We start from the raw sequence: 16,209 nt of genomic DNA on the forward strand, positions 1-16,209 counted from the left end.
CCAAGGTATGAATTTGAAGAAAATCGTTAGAGCCGTTTTCGATAAAACCGTGAAAAACATGGTTTTTTAGTAATTATTCGCCATTTTTTCCGCCATTTTGAATTCAATTTATTGAATTTCTTATTGTCGTATCCTCATGGTATAGGACCTCAAGTTTGAATTTCAAGTCAATCGTTTATAGGAAGGAGTTATCGTGTTCACAGACATACACACATACAACACACACCACACACACACACACACACACACACACACACACACACACACACACACACACACACACACACCACACACACACACACACACACACACACACACATACACACACACAGCCCAATACCCAAAAATCATGTTTTCAGGGTACCTTGAAACGTATAGAAAACTTGAGATTAGGGTACCTTAATTTTTTTTGGAAATCAATGTAAAAATGTTTAAATCATTGTTCCTGGACCGAAAATCAAGTGACGAAGCAGTGTGTGATTACATAACCTTAACTTTTTGACAACATTAACATTTTATCAAAATTTTTGGAGAAAAATAGTGCAGGCTCAGCCAATTTTTACCTCTAATGTTTTTCTAATTACAGAACAAGAGTGACATCATAGAACAATGCAATTCACCAAAAGACGAAAATGAAGATAACCCGGAAAATAAAAATTTAAATACTATTAAGGGGAATATGATGATATTCATATAATATATTCATTAATTATATTCATTTAAATGAATACATATGAATAATGAATACTATTCATAGTGTTTTATACAAAAAATGAATAAATGTTTGTTACTTCTCACCATAAAACACGAAAATGTACATCAAAGCCATTGTATCGTTGTTCAACACATTATTAAGCATAGATTAATATATCTCTACCTCCGTTTTCCTGCTATATTATTGTGATATGGCATTCATAGCGAAGTCCACAGTGAAGAAAGATGGGATAACCGTGTTGCCGAATTTCTGCCTTGCCATTGCCTTCAATAACCTCTGCTGATACCGGTATATCTTATGTAATATTGACTGTCCATTCTTGCTTTAAATAACCAATTAAGCTTATTGATTCATTATTTCAAAGGTCAATTTGAGATTATAAATGTTTTTAATTAGTTATATTAATACATATTCCCACATTGTTGAAAAAACGATCTGGCGAAGTTGCAGAGCTAGAAAAAGATAGTGTTTTCTGGTTGGTCGAATGATGGGCAAGGATAGCAACACCAATGTCAATCAAATACTGCCATTATAACGTGGACCTCACTTTAGCTAAACTTGGATATAACTGAGAAAGTAGTGTAGAATCATTCTAAATTTCTCCCTGAAATATTGAATCACATTGAGATAGAAGTTTAAAGAATCTGTCAGCATCTAGTTCTCCTCAAAGACTTCTGCAAAACCAGATCAAGTATTTTCCTCAGAATTACACATTCGAGATACTAGTTCATGAACTGAATAACATCGAGATAGCAGTCTAGGGAAATTATGCATCAATCTTCAAACCACAAGCTCATTTACATCTACCTCGAACCCTGGACACCCAGATTGGAAATATTTCACCAGTTGATTCCGAAGGGATTTAGCAACTCAAATCAGTCAGAAAATGCGGTCAAAACTTCAGGACGAGTGTATCAATCTAGCTCTGCATCAAACAAACTCACTTCAAGGGATTTCTGTATCAATTAACCTCTATAGCAATCTACCTGTGTATCAAACAAGTTCTGTATCAATGAAATTCTGTATCAATGAAGTTCTGTATCAATTAATTTCTGTATCAAACAACTTCTTTATTAATCAACTTCTGTATCAATCAACTTCTGTATCAAACAACTTCTCTATTAATCAACCTCTGTATCAATCAACTTCTGTATCAATCAACTTCAGTATCAATGAAGTTCTATATCAATCAACTTCTGTGTCAATTAATTTCTGTATCAATGTTCTGTATCAATCAAATTCTGTATCAATAAACTTCTGTATCAATGAACTTCTGTATCAAACAACTTCTGTATCAATCAACTTCTGTATCAATCAACCGCTAGTGCCAACACTCACCAATCAGTGATATCTTTTGATCCCTCAGGACTCAAATGAGAGATTTTCATCAACTCCAGCTGGGTTCACACGGAATTACTCGTTTTCCACACAGATTTATAGGTTTCAGGTAACTCTGCAGTTTGAGATTGGAGAGAAGATTGACGTTGGTTTCAAAGTCAATTGAAAGTCTAGTTGAAGCTGATTGAACAAGGAGCTTCAACGAAACCAAAGTGGTCGACAAAAGGTGCTTTAATGGTTGATAGGTTTCAGATCGGTCTGATTGACGGAGAAACACAAGGAGCAAGAGAAGAATAACGAGAAAAAGAAGAAAAAGAAAAAGAAGAAGAAGAAGAAGAAGAAGAAGAAGAAGAAGAAGGAAAAGGAGAAGTAATACAAAATAATGAAGAGGACACCAAACAATTTATACAAATAATATGACACCAATTCAGGGTTGACTGGATTTAATGCTAGAGTGAGGTTCACGTTATAATGACAGTGAAGGAAGATAGAGGACATCGTTGCCGATCCTCTGTCTTGTCAATGCCTTCCTTCTATAGACGGTAGCTGATACAGGTTTATTGATGTAATATTAGCTGGCCATTCTTGTTTAAAATAATCAATTATATTTTATTAAGCAAGGAATTATATTTCTCAATATTTCATAATTAATGAAATATTTTGCTAATTAATTATTAATTCTACATTGTTAAATACTAGTAGTTCTGTGAACAGTAGACCTCGCGCTCAGTGAGTTACATTGACCTGTTGTTATGTTTTCTCAAAAATTGATAAATAATTTATCAATTGAAAATGTCTTGAAAAATCCTAAATAAACATAGAGCTTTCTGTCCTATATCGTACCGTGACGTGTCGTCCCGGAATGTGAGTGTGAGCGCTGTTATCAGGTCTGGCTGCAACTGTCTACAACGTTGATGGAAAGATACAATTTTAAAGATGTTCGATGTTTTTGAACGGGTAGTATTATAGTCAACTGTTTACTAACGTTAATGGAAGGATTCATTTTCAAGATATTCGATGTTTTTAAACGGTTAGTATCATAGTCCACTAGACAGCTGATTTATGATGAATAATTCTATAGTCTGATTTTTACGGTAATATTGGCGTATGAAGGAGGCTCCTTTTCCCTTTTATTTTCCTTGAAATGCAAATTTCGAAAAACCTTGTATATACGACGACGCGCAATTCAAAAAGGAACATAACTGTAAAATTTCATGAAAATCTATTACCGCGTTTCACCGTAAATGCGCAACATAAAAACATATATAAACATTCAAACATTTAAACATTAAGAGAAATGCCAAACCGTCGACTTGAATCTTAGAACCTCACTTCGCTCGGTCAACTATCTGGCAACAGAGCAAAGCGAGAAAGAGATAGCGCTATTCGCTTTGCTGAATGATAGACAGGATAGCAATACCATTGATAATTAAACTAGGGATGGGTATCAAACGACAAAACATCGATGTTTTAAACATCGATATTTTTTCTCCTGAACATCGATAAGTGAAAACATCGAACAGTAAACATCGATGTTTAAAACATCGACGTGTTTGCCGTACATTTTACGGAAGATTATTATATCCTTAGAGTAACTCAGATAGTGAAATCAATTTCCTTTTTCATGTACATGTAAAGAAGGGACAGAGCTTTTAAAAAGTAGCTAACAATAAAGGAATATTATTGATTGGCAGCAAAGTTAATAAATTGTTTGTAGTTGTAGGTAATCAGACTCTACGTTATCAATGGAGATTGATATTTAATCGAATATAAAAAAGAAAATCCAATGATCTAAAATATTGTTTCATAGATTTGAATATTTGTTTAGTATAAGAGAAATTAAGACGGTATTATTCTTTTGTCCAAATCTCGAAATACTTGAAAATACAAAAAAAAACTCCTTAAGTGACTACAATTTTATCTGGAGCTATTGTTTCAATATTTTAACTGTTACTAACTGGAATTACAGCAATTTTAGACTTGGTATTCAAGTAACAACAGTCTTTCAAATAATTGAAGTCAGGTTGTGACTAGAAAGATACATCAAGTCTATTATAGTTCACAAGATTTGTCATCTTCATAGTTGAGTCCGAAACCTCTCGGGATATCCTCGAAGATTCTGTGTTGGGATTTCATCCTAAGCTAATTTTTGCAATCATTGTTACTCATAATCGTATTCATTCAATACCTGATAGTTTTATCTAGGAAATAAGAATGAATAGAAGTGTTTTTTATGGCTATCTACACTCCATACCATATGAGGACCTCTATTCCAGAGCTAGATTAATAATTGGTATTAAACGTATGTTGAGAAAGCACCTGTAATAAGAAAACTCTTTCTCTTCTTCCTAAGAAACGAAAATCCGACCTCTTATTCAATTATAAATAGGCATCTAACCTTGACAAGGGCCACAGTTATGTAAATCTTCAAGAGTATCCAACAGTCTCACATAAAATACAGAGAGCCTGATTGAAAAATTCCTTTTTGTTGGGAAAACATCGAATGACCGATGTCTGGGTAGAACCATCGATAAGTGAAAAAACTCGAACAGTAAACATCGATGTTTGATGTTGAAACATCGATGTATCGATACCCTCCCTAAATTAAACCCTGCCATTACAACGTGGACCTCAGTATACAAAGAAGTACGATTACTACAGTTGATGCTAGCATTATAATTTGCATGATTCCCACTTGAAACTTTGCAGAAGCATTTTATTATCCCCCAAAACTTCCACTGTCTTCATTGAAGAGCTGGTATGGTGTGTTTAGAAACAATTAGTCAAGTCTTTGAGAGTATTAAGTTTATTAAGTTTTTGAGAGTATAATGACGAGATGCCATGCTAAAACTTGACAAGCACCTACTTGAATTTAAAGCACGACGGACTTGAAGTAAGTTCTGCCAATCCCTTCTTGGTGCATAACAATTTACTTACTTGTCTGGCATGATAATGTGTGATAATTAGCTTATTTGGAGTGATTACTCAGACAATTTCAAGGTAATTACTGGCAGATGTAATAAATTATATAATTTGGTAGCTCAGTATTGTTTGAAACATTTGTGTGAGAAGGCTTCAATAAGAAAAGATGATAATGTGAGAGAGGAAGAGGAAGAAAGAGAGAAAGAAAAAGAGGAGGGATGAAATGCAGAAAGAGAGAAAAAAAAAGGAAGAAAGATTGATTGAGTACTTTATTTATGTAAATTACAATATATACTGGCTTATACACTTACAGTAGCCTCTCTCTTATCCGGACTCATCGGGACTGAGGCCAGTCCGGATAACGTTTTTTCCGGTTAAACCGACGTTCCTAAAGTCGTTAAATTGGTACGCATATTTTGTAGTTTATAAGCCAATAATGACTTTTACGGAAAAATAATAAAACTAGACGCTTTATTATGATATCTGTGAACACAAAACACAAGAAAATAGTTAGTTGCTAAGCCTTTTTACATTTGAAATATTTAAAACCAAGGAGCCATTATGATTCGTGGCAGGTGCAAAGTACTGTACAGTCCGGTTGAACCGATGTGCTGATGATTTTTTCCGGTTAAAGAGATGTCACTTCCGTGGAGTGTAGTCCCTGTAAACCGATGTCCGGTTAAAAGGTGTCCGGTTAAGAGAGAGGCTACTGTATATACAATAGCTTACAATGAATACAGCAAAATTATAGATGAATTTACATAATATAGACTAAGAAAATAATTATTGAACTGTATATGATATGAAAAAGTAATTTGTAATATAATAACTATAGATAATTATATTGTTATGCATCTACATAAATTGGCGGAGCTTTGGACATATCAATGTCCATTCTTCGGAAAGAATATTAAAAATATCCTCCCCACTAACTCTCTACCAACTCTCAAAGAGAGAGAGAAAGAGAGGAACAAAGAGAGAAAGAAAATGAGGAAGGTAAAGAGAGAGATAAAGAGTTACAGGAAGAGAGGAAGAAAGAGAAAGAAAGAAAGAGATGAATCTAATAAAGTTCAGTTTTAGTTTGTCTAAACCACTGGCAAATAATTTGTACCTTATGATGTTGAGGATGATGACCTCTTTTTTGTGGGCTTGTGCGTGAATGATATTGATATACTAGTAGTTCTGTGAATAGTAGAGCTCACGCAGTATTCTCATCCACAAGTACATGCTCAATTACTTGTATATACCTTATGGAAATACAGCAATAGACTGGCTTCTCCACACATCTGTGTAATCACTTGTCAGCTGATTTATGATGTATAATTCTATAGTCTGATTTTTACTCTAATATTGGCGTATGAATGAGGCTCCTTTTTCCTTTTATATCAAAGACCTTGAAGATGCATAGACTCACATGCAGCGCTAGTGTCGTACTTGGAATTGAAATCCGCCATTGAGGGGGCAACCCATAAGATTATTACATACCAATGCCACCAATGCCTTTGTGATCTATAGTATTACAAATATTATATATATATATATAATATCTCGTGCTAAAATACCCCAATGACGGCCTTCAATTTCAAGTAAGAGCTATCATTGGGAAGGCATAGGCATTGTGGGTCTATATCGCTTTAAGGTCTTTGTTTTATATTATCCTTGAAATGCAAAATTTCCAAAAACCTTGTATATACGTCGACGCGCAATTAAAAAAGGAACATACCTGTCAAATTTCATGAAAATATATTACCGCGTTTCGCCGTAAATGCGCAACATATAAACATTCAAACATTTAAACATTGAGAGAAATACCAAACCGTCGAGTTGAATCTTAGACCTCACTTCGCTCGGTCAAAAATGAAATGTTGAACATAAAGTCCACGGGATATCTTTTTATGCTATCTTTTCTTTATAATAAAAGATATTGTTGTATTGTGGCTATTGTTGTATTGATTAGTGGAATGTTGTGTGTATATTTTTGGCTTCAAAATTTTCTGAAATAACTTAATTTATTCAAAGTGCGGTAATATTAAGTGCAATATTTGACTACAATTTCGTATTTTAATCATTCTAAATTCAAAATTTCTAGCTCATATATATTTTTGGACAGAAATTGAACTTTAAATTTTTTCAGTAAGAACATAACCCATTTTTTGGACATTTTATTATTTATCAAAATTTGGGAACAGAATAGTTTTGGGCTATGCCTGTTGTTCTATCCCAATCATATTCATATGATTTGTAATTGTATCAACAAATAAATAAATAAATAATAAGACTTGATCTCATATACTAGAAAACCTGACAAACTGATGTGGGAATGGATTTGACTGGAAACATTATACTTGAAGTGGGAGTGACATCAAGCGGGGAACTGAATAGGCTGACATTGTATCGACCAATAGGAAGGCGTGATGAGTTTGGAGGAGGAGCGACCAGTTATTGCTTCTCTCTGATTGGCTTAGAGAGTTTCGGAGTCACAGCTTCATGACATGGCGGCTTTGTCACTGGTGGATATGATATTCCTGAATATAATAATGAAGATAGGATAAAATAGAACGAATAATCAAAAATAATATTAAAACTTGTAGTACCCTTTATTATTTAAAATATTACAACGATTAGTTTCGACCATAACTTAGGTCATTTTCAAGTTGGAATATTATATTATAAATATAAGTCTGTATTGATTATTTTAACTAGGCTAAAGCCTATTGTGAAATAAGGTTAGATTAAGTTAAGAAGATCGGTGTTTAGGAGCTATTATCAATTGGGAAAGAATTGATAGAATCTTGAAACTTCGTTATAAATAACATAATAATAGATAGACTCCATTTAGGGCCGGTATCCGAGCTCGAGATTCAGCTAAGTTATATACTTTAAACATCTGGAGTCAGAAAATTGGATTTCCAAAACGGGGCCTACTCATAATCAAAGTCACGTTCAAACTTAATTTCGAAAAACTAGAAAATTAACACAAAATGAAATAAAGGAAAAATAGTGTGAACAGTTACGTTTAAATTAAATTTCAAAAAACTAGAAAATTGAACACAATAGTATATTTCGCACCTAGGGCCGAAAATGAGACTTTTCTGGCTCGAAATCGGTTTTCAAGTCCGAGGCCGTAGGCCGAGGACTAGAAAAGATTGAGAGCCGGAAAAACATTTTTGCCCATGGTGAGAACGTTATTATCCGCCACACAGAAAAATAAACAATATATATATGAGAATAATTGTCTATTATAAGCACTTCCGAAAGCAAAAGTGGAAGGTCATAGCTCTGGCAAATCTGAGGTAATCTGAATATCAAGAAATTGTCCAAGTATTTTTATTTCTTATTCTGATTTGTCTAAATAACCAAAAATATTATGTTCATTATGTAGAGGTTGAGTTTATACTTTTTATTCTTCCAAATGACAATAAGATGATTATTATAAATGTTTTAATTATTTAATGATAAACACAAATAATGAAAAGTTTTTGATCAGCTGTTTTAGCACACTTGAAATTTGGCCAATCTGAATGTCAACGGAGGTTTAGGTTAGAAGTTCTATCCTACTCTGAAAATCGAATTATTCGAACAGTTTATAATATATATCTTATCTGTATATCTCTTATTCATCCAAATAAAATGATAGTATATTATTGCAGAATACTTTATTGAATTCTTCTTCTCTAAGTGCCTATCCGTTCCGGATGTTGGCTATCAGCATGGCTATCTTGATTTTGTTGGTTGCGATTCGGAAGAGTTCTACTGATGTTTTACCGAACCACTTCCTCAGATTCGCCAACCAAGATATTCTTCTTCGACCCGGTTTTCTCTTGCTGTTTATCTTGCCTTGAAGGATCTCTTGGAGTAGCCCGTACCTCTCTGTGTTCCTCATTATATGTCCGAGGTATTGGAGTTTCCGGCATTTTATGGTGTTTACCAACTCTGCTCCCTTTCTCATGCGCTGTAGTACTTCTGCGTTCGTGACTTTTTGTGTCCAAGATATCCTTAAAATTCTTCTGTAAAGCCATAGTTCAAATGCTTCAAGTCTTCCGGTGATTTCTTTGTTCAGAGTCCAGGTTTCCACACCATACAGCAAAACAGAGAAAATGTAGCAACGCATGAGTCGGAGCTTCATTTCTAAAGACAAATTGTGGGATTTGAAGAGTGAGCTCATTTTAACAATCACTGAACGGGCTTTTTCGATGCGACACCGGATTTCTTGAGAGTTATCCCACTTCTCATTAATAATTGTTCCTAGATAATTGTACTGCTTCACTCTTTCTACCCTAACTTGATCGATGTAAAGCTGGCTCCAGCAATGTTCTCTTTACTCACTATCAGTTTTGTTTTCTTTGTATTTATTTCTAAACCATACTGTGAGCTTATTCTTGTTACACTGTCCATCAACAGTTGTAATCCTTCAAGACTATCTGCAAACATGATGGTATCGTCCGCATATCGTATATTATTCAAATTTGCACCATTTATCATGATTCCTTCTTCCATCTCACTGAGTGCTTCTCGAAAAATAACTCAGAGTACAAATTAAACAAATAGGAGACAAAACACAACCCTGACGCACTCCTCTCAATATTATCACTTCATCATGTGGCTGCCATCAACCCTCAAAACTGCTGTCTGATTCCAGTACAAGTTTGCGATTATATTCAAGTCTTTGTTATTCATTCCTATTGCCTTGAGTATGTCAATCATTTTAACATGTTGAACCCTGTCAAAAGCCTTCTCATAATCAATCAAGCATGCAATACATCACAACTGACATCTCTGCACCTTTGGAACAATACTTGAACACTAAATAGAGCCTCTCTTGTTCCAATTGAATTCTAGAAGCATAAAATGATTCCGTTTATCCACCATGTTCCGTGATAAACGCAGTACTAGGAGGTTTGAGGTTAGATTCTATTATACTCTGAAAATTGAATTTGAATAGTTTATAATATCTCATTTGTATTTCATTCATCCAAATGAAATGATAGTATCTTCTTATTGCAAAAACTTTATTCAATTCTAGAAGCATAAACTGATTCCGTTTCATAAACTATTTCGTAAACACGTTCACATCAAATCAGAATCAGCTGACTTCAAGGTTATTTTACAGCCCTAGGGCCGTAAAAATTTTACCGGCCTGGTCAGAAAACAATCACTTTCGGCCTCCATATGACGCACGTAAACCAGCTCATTACATCCAAGTGAGGCGAAAAATAAAATAAAGGGAAAATAGTGTAAAGTTTCAGCTATTTTGAATAATCAGGATTGTTGAATTTCGTCATGGAAAAACGTTTCCAATTATAGAAATGGGAAATTAAGATTGTCATAAAAACTGCGGCTATGCCCCGTTCCGTAAAGCCAATTTTCTGACTCCAGCTGTTTAAATTCTAGAAATTGACTGGATTCCGAGATCAGAAATCGGCCCTCAGTAATATTTCTCCACTACTACTCTACAATCTCTACATGTTCTGAGTTTGTAATAGAATTACAACTAGGGATGTCAATCCCGGGACTGATTCCCAATCCCGGTATTTCGGGATTATCCAATATCAATCCCGGGATCCTGGGACTGATCCCGGGATTGGCAATAGTATATTTCGCACCTAGGGTCAAAAATGAGACTTTTCCGGCTCGAAATCGGTTTTAAGTCCGAGGCCGTAGGCCGAGGACTAGAAAAGATTGAGAGCAGGAAAAACATTTTTGACCATGGTGAGAACGTTATTTCTCGCCACACAGAAAATAAACATATAATATGAGAATATTGTTTATTAGGCACTTCCGAAGCAAAACAAGAAGGTCATAGCTCTAGCAAATCTGAGGTAATCTGAATATCAGGAAATATTGTCCAAGTATTTTTTTTTTTATTCTGATTTGTCTAAATAACCTTAAAGATTATGTTCAATTATGTAAGAGGTTTAGTTTATACTCTTTATTCTTCCAAATGACAATAAGATGATATTATTATAAATGTTTTGATTCTTGAATAATAAACACAAATAATGAAAAGTTTTTTGATCAGCTGTTTTAGCACACTTGAAATTTGGCCAATCTGAATGTCAATGTCAACAATGCTTGTTGTCGTTGACTTCGGAAGTTTAGGTTAGAAGTTCTATCCTATTCTGAAAATCGAATTTGAATAGTTTATAATATATATCTATCTGTATTTTATTCATCCAAATAAAATGATAGTATCTTATTGCAGAATACTTATTCAATTCTAGAAGCATAACCTCATTCCGTTTCATAAACCATTTTGTAAACACGTTCACATCAAATCAGAATCAGCTGACTTCAAGGTTATTTTACAGCCCCAGGGCCGTAAAACTTTTACCGGCCTGGTCAGAAAACAATCATTTTCGGCCTCCATATGACGCACGAAAACCAGCTCATTACATCTAAGTGGGGCGAAAAATTAAGTTTTATGCATTTTTGCATTTGTTCCTCCTCAATTACATGTTCAGTAACAGTGTGTGGTGATGAAAAAGGGCTCATTATAGAGGGAGAGGATATTATTAAAATGAAAAAATACTTGGGAATAATATTAAAATTAAACATTCTATTTCTATGAATGTTCTCAATATTGGGAATAACTTTTTTATTTGATGTCCTACCTTAAATTTGCTGCATCCTTCATGATAGTGAGAACTGAGGAAAGCATTATGACTCATCAGAGTCTTTTTTATGTAGAACAAAAGCATTTCTATCCTACATCAGGACGGGATAGAGTTTACACTTTTATCACTTTGAGTTCACATTGTAGAGTGAATCAATATGACTTCAATTAATAATATTGATAATAAAAGAGGATACTTTTTGTAAGACCGTAACGCCATACCGACCGAACAACGCGGAAGCTGAACCATTACACTACTAAATACTAACAATACTACTACAATACTACAATACTACAATACTACTACTATACACTACTAAATGAAATTTCGTAGAGCCAACTATATTTACTTCAACTAGATATTATTCTATTCATGATAGAGAAAGAGAAGAGAAGAGGAATAATTATTAGATAAAGAATGAATAGTTAGTGCTTGTTTATTTCTGATTTCTGAAGTCTTCAAGGAAATGCCATCAACACTATTGCAAATATTGCGCCGTCTAGACTGACTGGTAATTGTGGTGCTGTGTAAACAGAAACAAGTGTAGAGACATAGCAACCGATTAACTACCATTTTGCGAGTAATGCGAACCGATAATGCGAACTCTATTTAGCCAGTAAAGAGTACAGTATACAGTATTATGTATAGGCCTATGCAACTGTAGGCTGTGCCTGTAGAATAAATTAGTCAAACACTAAGATCAATAAATTATTTATAAAAACTCATATTCATCACCGTAAATGAATTCTATATTGAATTGTTTTTGGAAAAATATGATTTACAATTTCAGGCTTTCTAATCCCGAAAATCCCGGGATTGACGCTGAAAAATCCCGGGATTGTTAGGTATCAGAAATGGACCGGGATCCCGGGATTCGGGATCCCGGGATTGACATCCCTAATTACACCGCTTATAAATCCAGTCTTAATAATTATCTAAATGGATCTCTATTCACTCATAGAATTTATCTATTATTTATCATATATATTCTCTCATGGTAGAATGTCACATGAAGAATACAGTATGAAGTATAAACTGTTTCTCAATGGATATTGCTTTACTATAAACTCACAATTTGTTTCATAAATTTCGCAATATCCAACTCTCAATCATAGCGTTTGGAATGTAATTGGACTTTATAATTACTCTTTATAATTACATTCTCTACTCTCATTAATTTCACATACATATTACTCTTATATTTACTCATATGTATTCATATTACATTCATATAATCTATATATATTAGCTGTGCTAATAGTGAAGTGTTGTGTTTCTTTTCTGGCTCAAAATTTTGCAAAATTACTCAAAAATTTAATCTGTAGAGATTTGAGTGAAATATTTTTTTTTAATCAGTTTTTAAATATCAAAATTCAAAATTTTTAGTTTAGTCTTTAGTTTTGAAGTGGAAATTGGACTTTTTGAAGTGAAAGTGAAATCTTAACCTTATTCTTTTTGACACTTGTATTTGTAAAAATTTAGGAGAAGACAGTTTTGGGCTACGCCTGTTGTCTTCTCCCAATCATATTATATTTATTATAATTATGATCTGTGATGACAATAGAATAAATAAATAAATAAATAAATAAATAAATAAAAAATAAATAAATAAATAAATAAATAATAAATAAAAAATAAATAAATAAATAAATAAATAAATAATAAATAATAAATAAATAATAAATAAATAATAATAATAAAATATAATAAATAATAAATATAAATAATAAATAAATAAATGAATAATAATAAATGATAATGAATAATGAATAACTGAATAAATAAATAGATAAATAAATAAATAAATAATAAATAAATAATAATAAATAAATAAATAAATAAATAAATAAATAAATAAATAAATAAATAAATAAATAAATAAATAAATAATAAATAAATAAATGAATAGATAAATAAATAATAAATAAATAAATAAATATCACTCCTATATTCATACACTCACAGATTATTCTTACATCCTATAGTGAGGTCCACGTTATAATGGCAGTGTTTGATTAGCAATGGTATTTCTATCCTTGTTCATCACTCAACAAAGCGGATAGCGCTATCTCTTTCTCGCTTTGCTCTGTTGTCAAATCGTCTTTTAACAATGTAGAATTATTAATAATTAATTAGCGAAATATTTCATCTTGACTATGAGAATTCATTATGAAATTATTGAAAAATATAATTTCTTGCTTAATAAAATATAATTAATCAATTCAAACGAGAATGAACAGTTAATATTACATCAATAAACCTGTATCAGCTACCGTCTATAGAAGGCATTCAATGATTCAATGATTTTCATTTGAACCAGAATTCATCAGTTCACATACAGAATTCATTAAAATAGAATACAATAAACAGAATACAGAATAAAATGTCACAGTAGTCAAACATAATATCGAAACACTAAATCTATACTTCAACGAATATGTGTCCAATATATCTTATTCCACTGTCGATTTTTATTACTTTCCTTGCCCTATTACCATAGGTAAGGAAAGTATTGCTTTCCGAAAAAAATTAAGGTACCCCAATTTCTACATTTCTATACGTTTCAAGGTCCCCTGAGTCCGAAAAAGTGGTTTTTGGGTATTGGTCTGTATGTGTGTGTGTGTGTGTGTGTATGAGTGTATGTGCGTCTGTGCGTCTGTGTACACGATATCTCATCTCCCAATTAACGGAATGACTTGAAATTTGGAACATAAAGGTCCTTACAATATAAGGATCCGACACGAACAATTTCGATCAAATGCAATTCAAGATGGCGGCTAAAATGGCGAAAATGTTGTCAAAAACAGGGTTTTTTGCAATTTTCTCGAAAACGGCTCCAACGATTTTGATCAAATTCATACCTAGAATAGTCATTGATACGCTCTATCAACTGCCACAAGTCCCATATCTGTAAAAATTTCAGGAGCTTCGCCCCATCTATGCAGATAGATTCCCAATTATCAGGCTTCAGATACAATTGAAACAATAAAAATCAAGTGGAGTAGATTGAGCATGGAAATCTCTACAATTAATGTTGAGTAACACTTTCACCTAAAATTGAAATTAAGCTCGAAATTCGAGAAAATGTGATTATCCAATTGCAAACTGTTGGCAACTGTTGATTCTATTAAATCATTCACTATGAAGAGATATCAGACCTCGTATGTCTCCAGCGTTATTGTCCTCTCACCAGCTGACTTAGATCTTTGTTCATAAGTAGACTTGTGATGCGCGAGAACACTAGCGTCAGGTGATCAATTCTCATAACGGCAAGGAAAGTTGTGTGAGTGCGCCACACCAGATTTTTTTATTTTTAATGTCCAGTGTCTAATTGTCTTTTTGAAATGACTATTTTCACAATGTCTTACGTCCATTATCCTATACTATTAAACGAGCAACTTCTGTTTATATGTTTAGATGTTTGTATTTCACCGGATCTCGAAGACGGCTCTAACAATTTTCACGAAATTCAGAACATAGTAGGTTTATAATTAAAAAGATTCGATTGCACTAGGTCTCATCCCTGGGAAAACATGCTGGAGGACATTAAAAGGATAATTATTATTCATCCTAGGGAAAACATCTGATAATAATTATTTCGTCGTCTGTTGATGATGGAAGTGAGTGAGCGAGTTCATGTGTGTGGGACTGTGTCAAAATTATTATGACTCAGCTGTTGAACTTTTGTAATCATTCAATCAGGTATTTAGTGTCGGTTGCAAAAAAGCCGGGTTATTTTCAATCCGGATTAATTCCAGTAGTTCTTTTTTTTTGAAATGGTCTTCTCTGATTTGGTTCACGTGAAGTTAATCAGGATTAAAATTTAACCGGCTTTTGTGCTACTGGGCCTCTGTGAGGGAAATTTTTGCATTCCTTTGGAATTAATCTCAATTGACTGTGATTAGATAGAAAATTTCTGTATGAATGTTATAAATGTTATTATAATTTCTTCTTTCGTAATAAATGTTTTATGCTTTTGTACTCCAGAGCGAAGCTCGGTCCCCGATATTTCATATTATAATATGTCTACTTCTACGGGGCTATTTTTTTCAACTTCCGATCGTGCCGCTAGATGGCAATGCGAGCGGCATTGGCCAACAATGCTCGGCAGCTGACTATGCACATCTCACACTAAAACCTCACTCGTTTTCGGCCATCTGTCGTCATTACCAGTTCATCTAGCGACACATAAACATGGCTAATATAATAGAATCTCCCGCCAAGTGTGAGTTGCGAAGTGCAGGCCCGGCCCCAGGGGTGGGCGGACCGGGCGGCCGCACAGGGCGGCAGGTTTTGGGGGCGGCAAATTTAAAGGAACGGAAAATTTTAAAATACAAATAAATAATAAATTCATAATATCAAATGTGAATGGTAAAATTATATAAGAAGTTTTTCAACCTCGAGCTAATGAAGACTTTTCTAAGATCAACAATGTCCCAGGAACGTCTGAGTGGTCTAGCGAACATAAAATAGTTCAGTCCCCAGATCTTGAAGAATTGGTGAAGGAATTGCAAAGGTCAGACGAGTTCTACTTAATTAAACAGGTGTGTTAAACAAACTTGTAGAAATTGTAGTTCTAATTACTTAGCAAGTTAAGTAGGCCTAATACTATGTTGCAGT

This window comes from Nilaparvata lugens, chromosome 8 (genome assembly GCF_014356525.2).
Source record: "Nilaparvata lugens isolate BPH chromosome 8, ASM1435652v1, whole genome shotgun sequence".
NCBI lineage: Eukaryota > Metazoa > Arthropoda > Insecta > Hemiptera > Delphacidae > Nilaparvata > Nilaparvata lugens.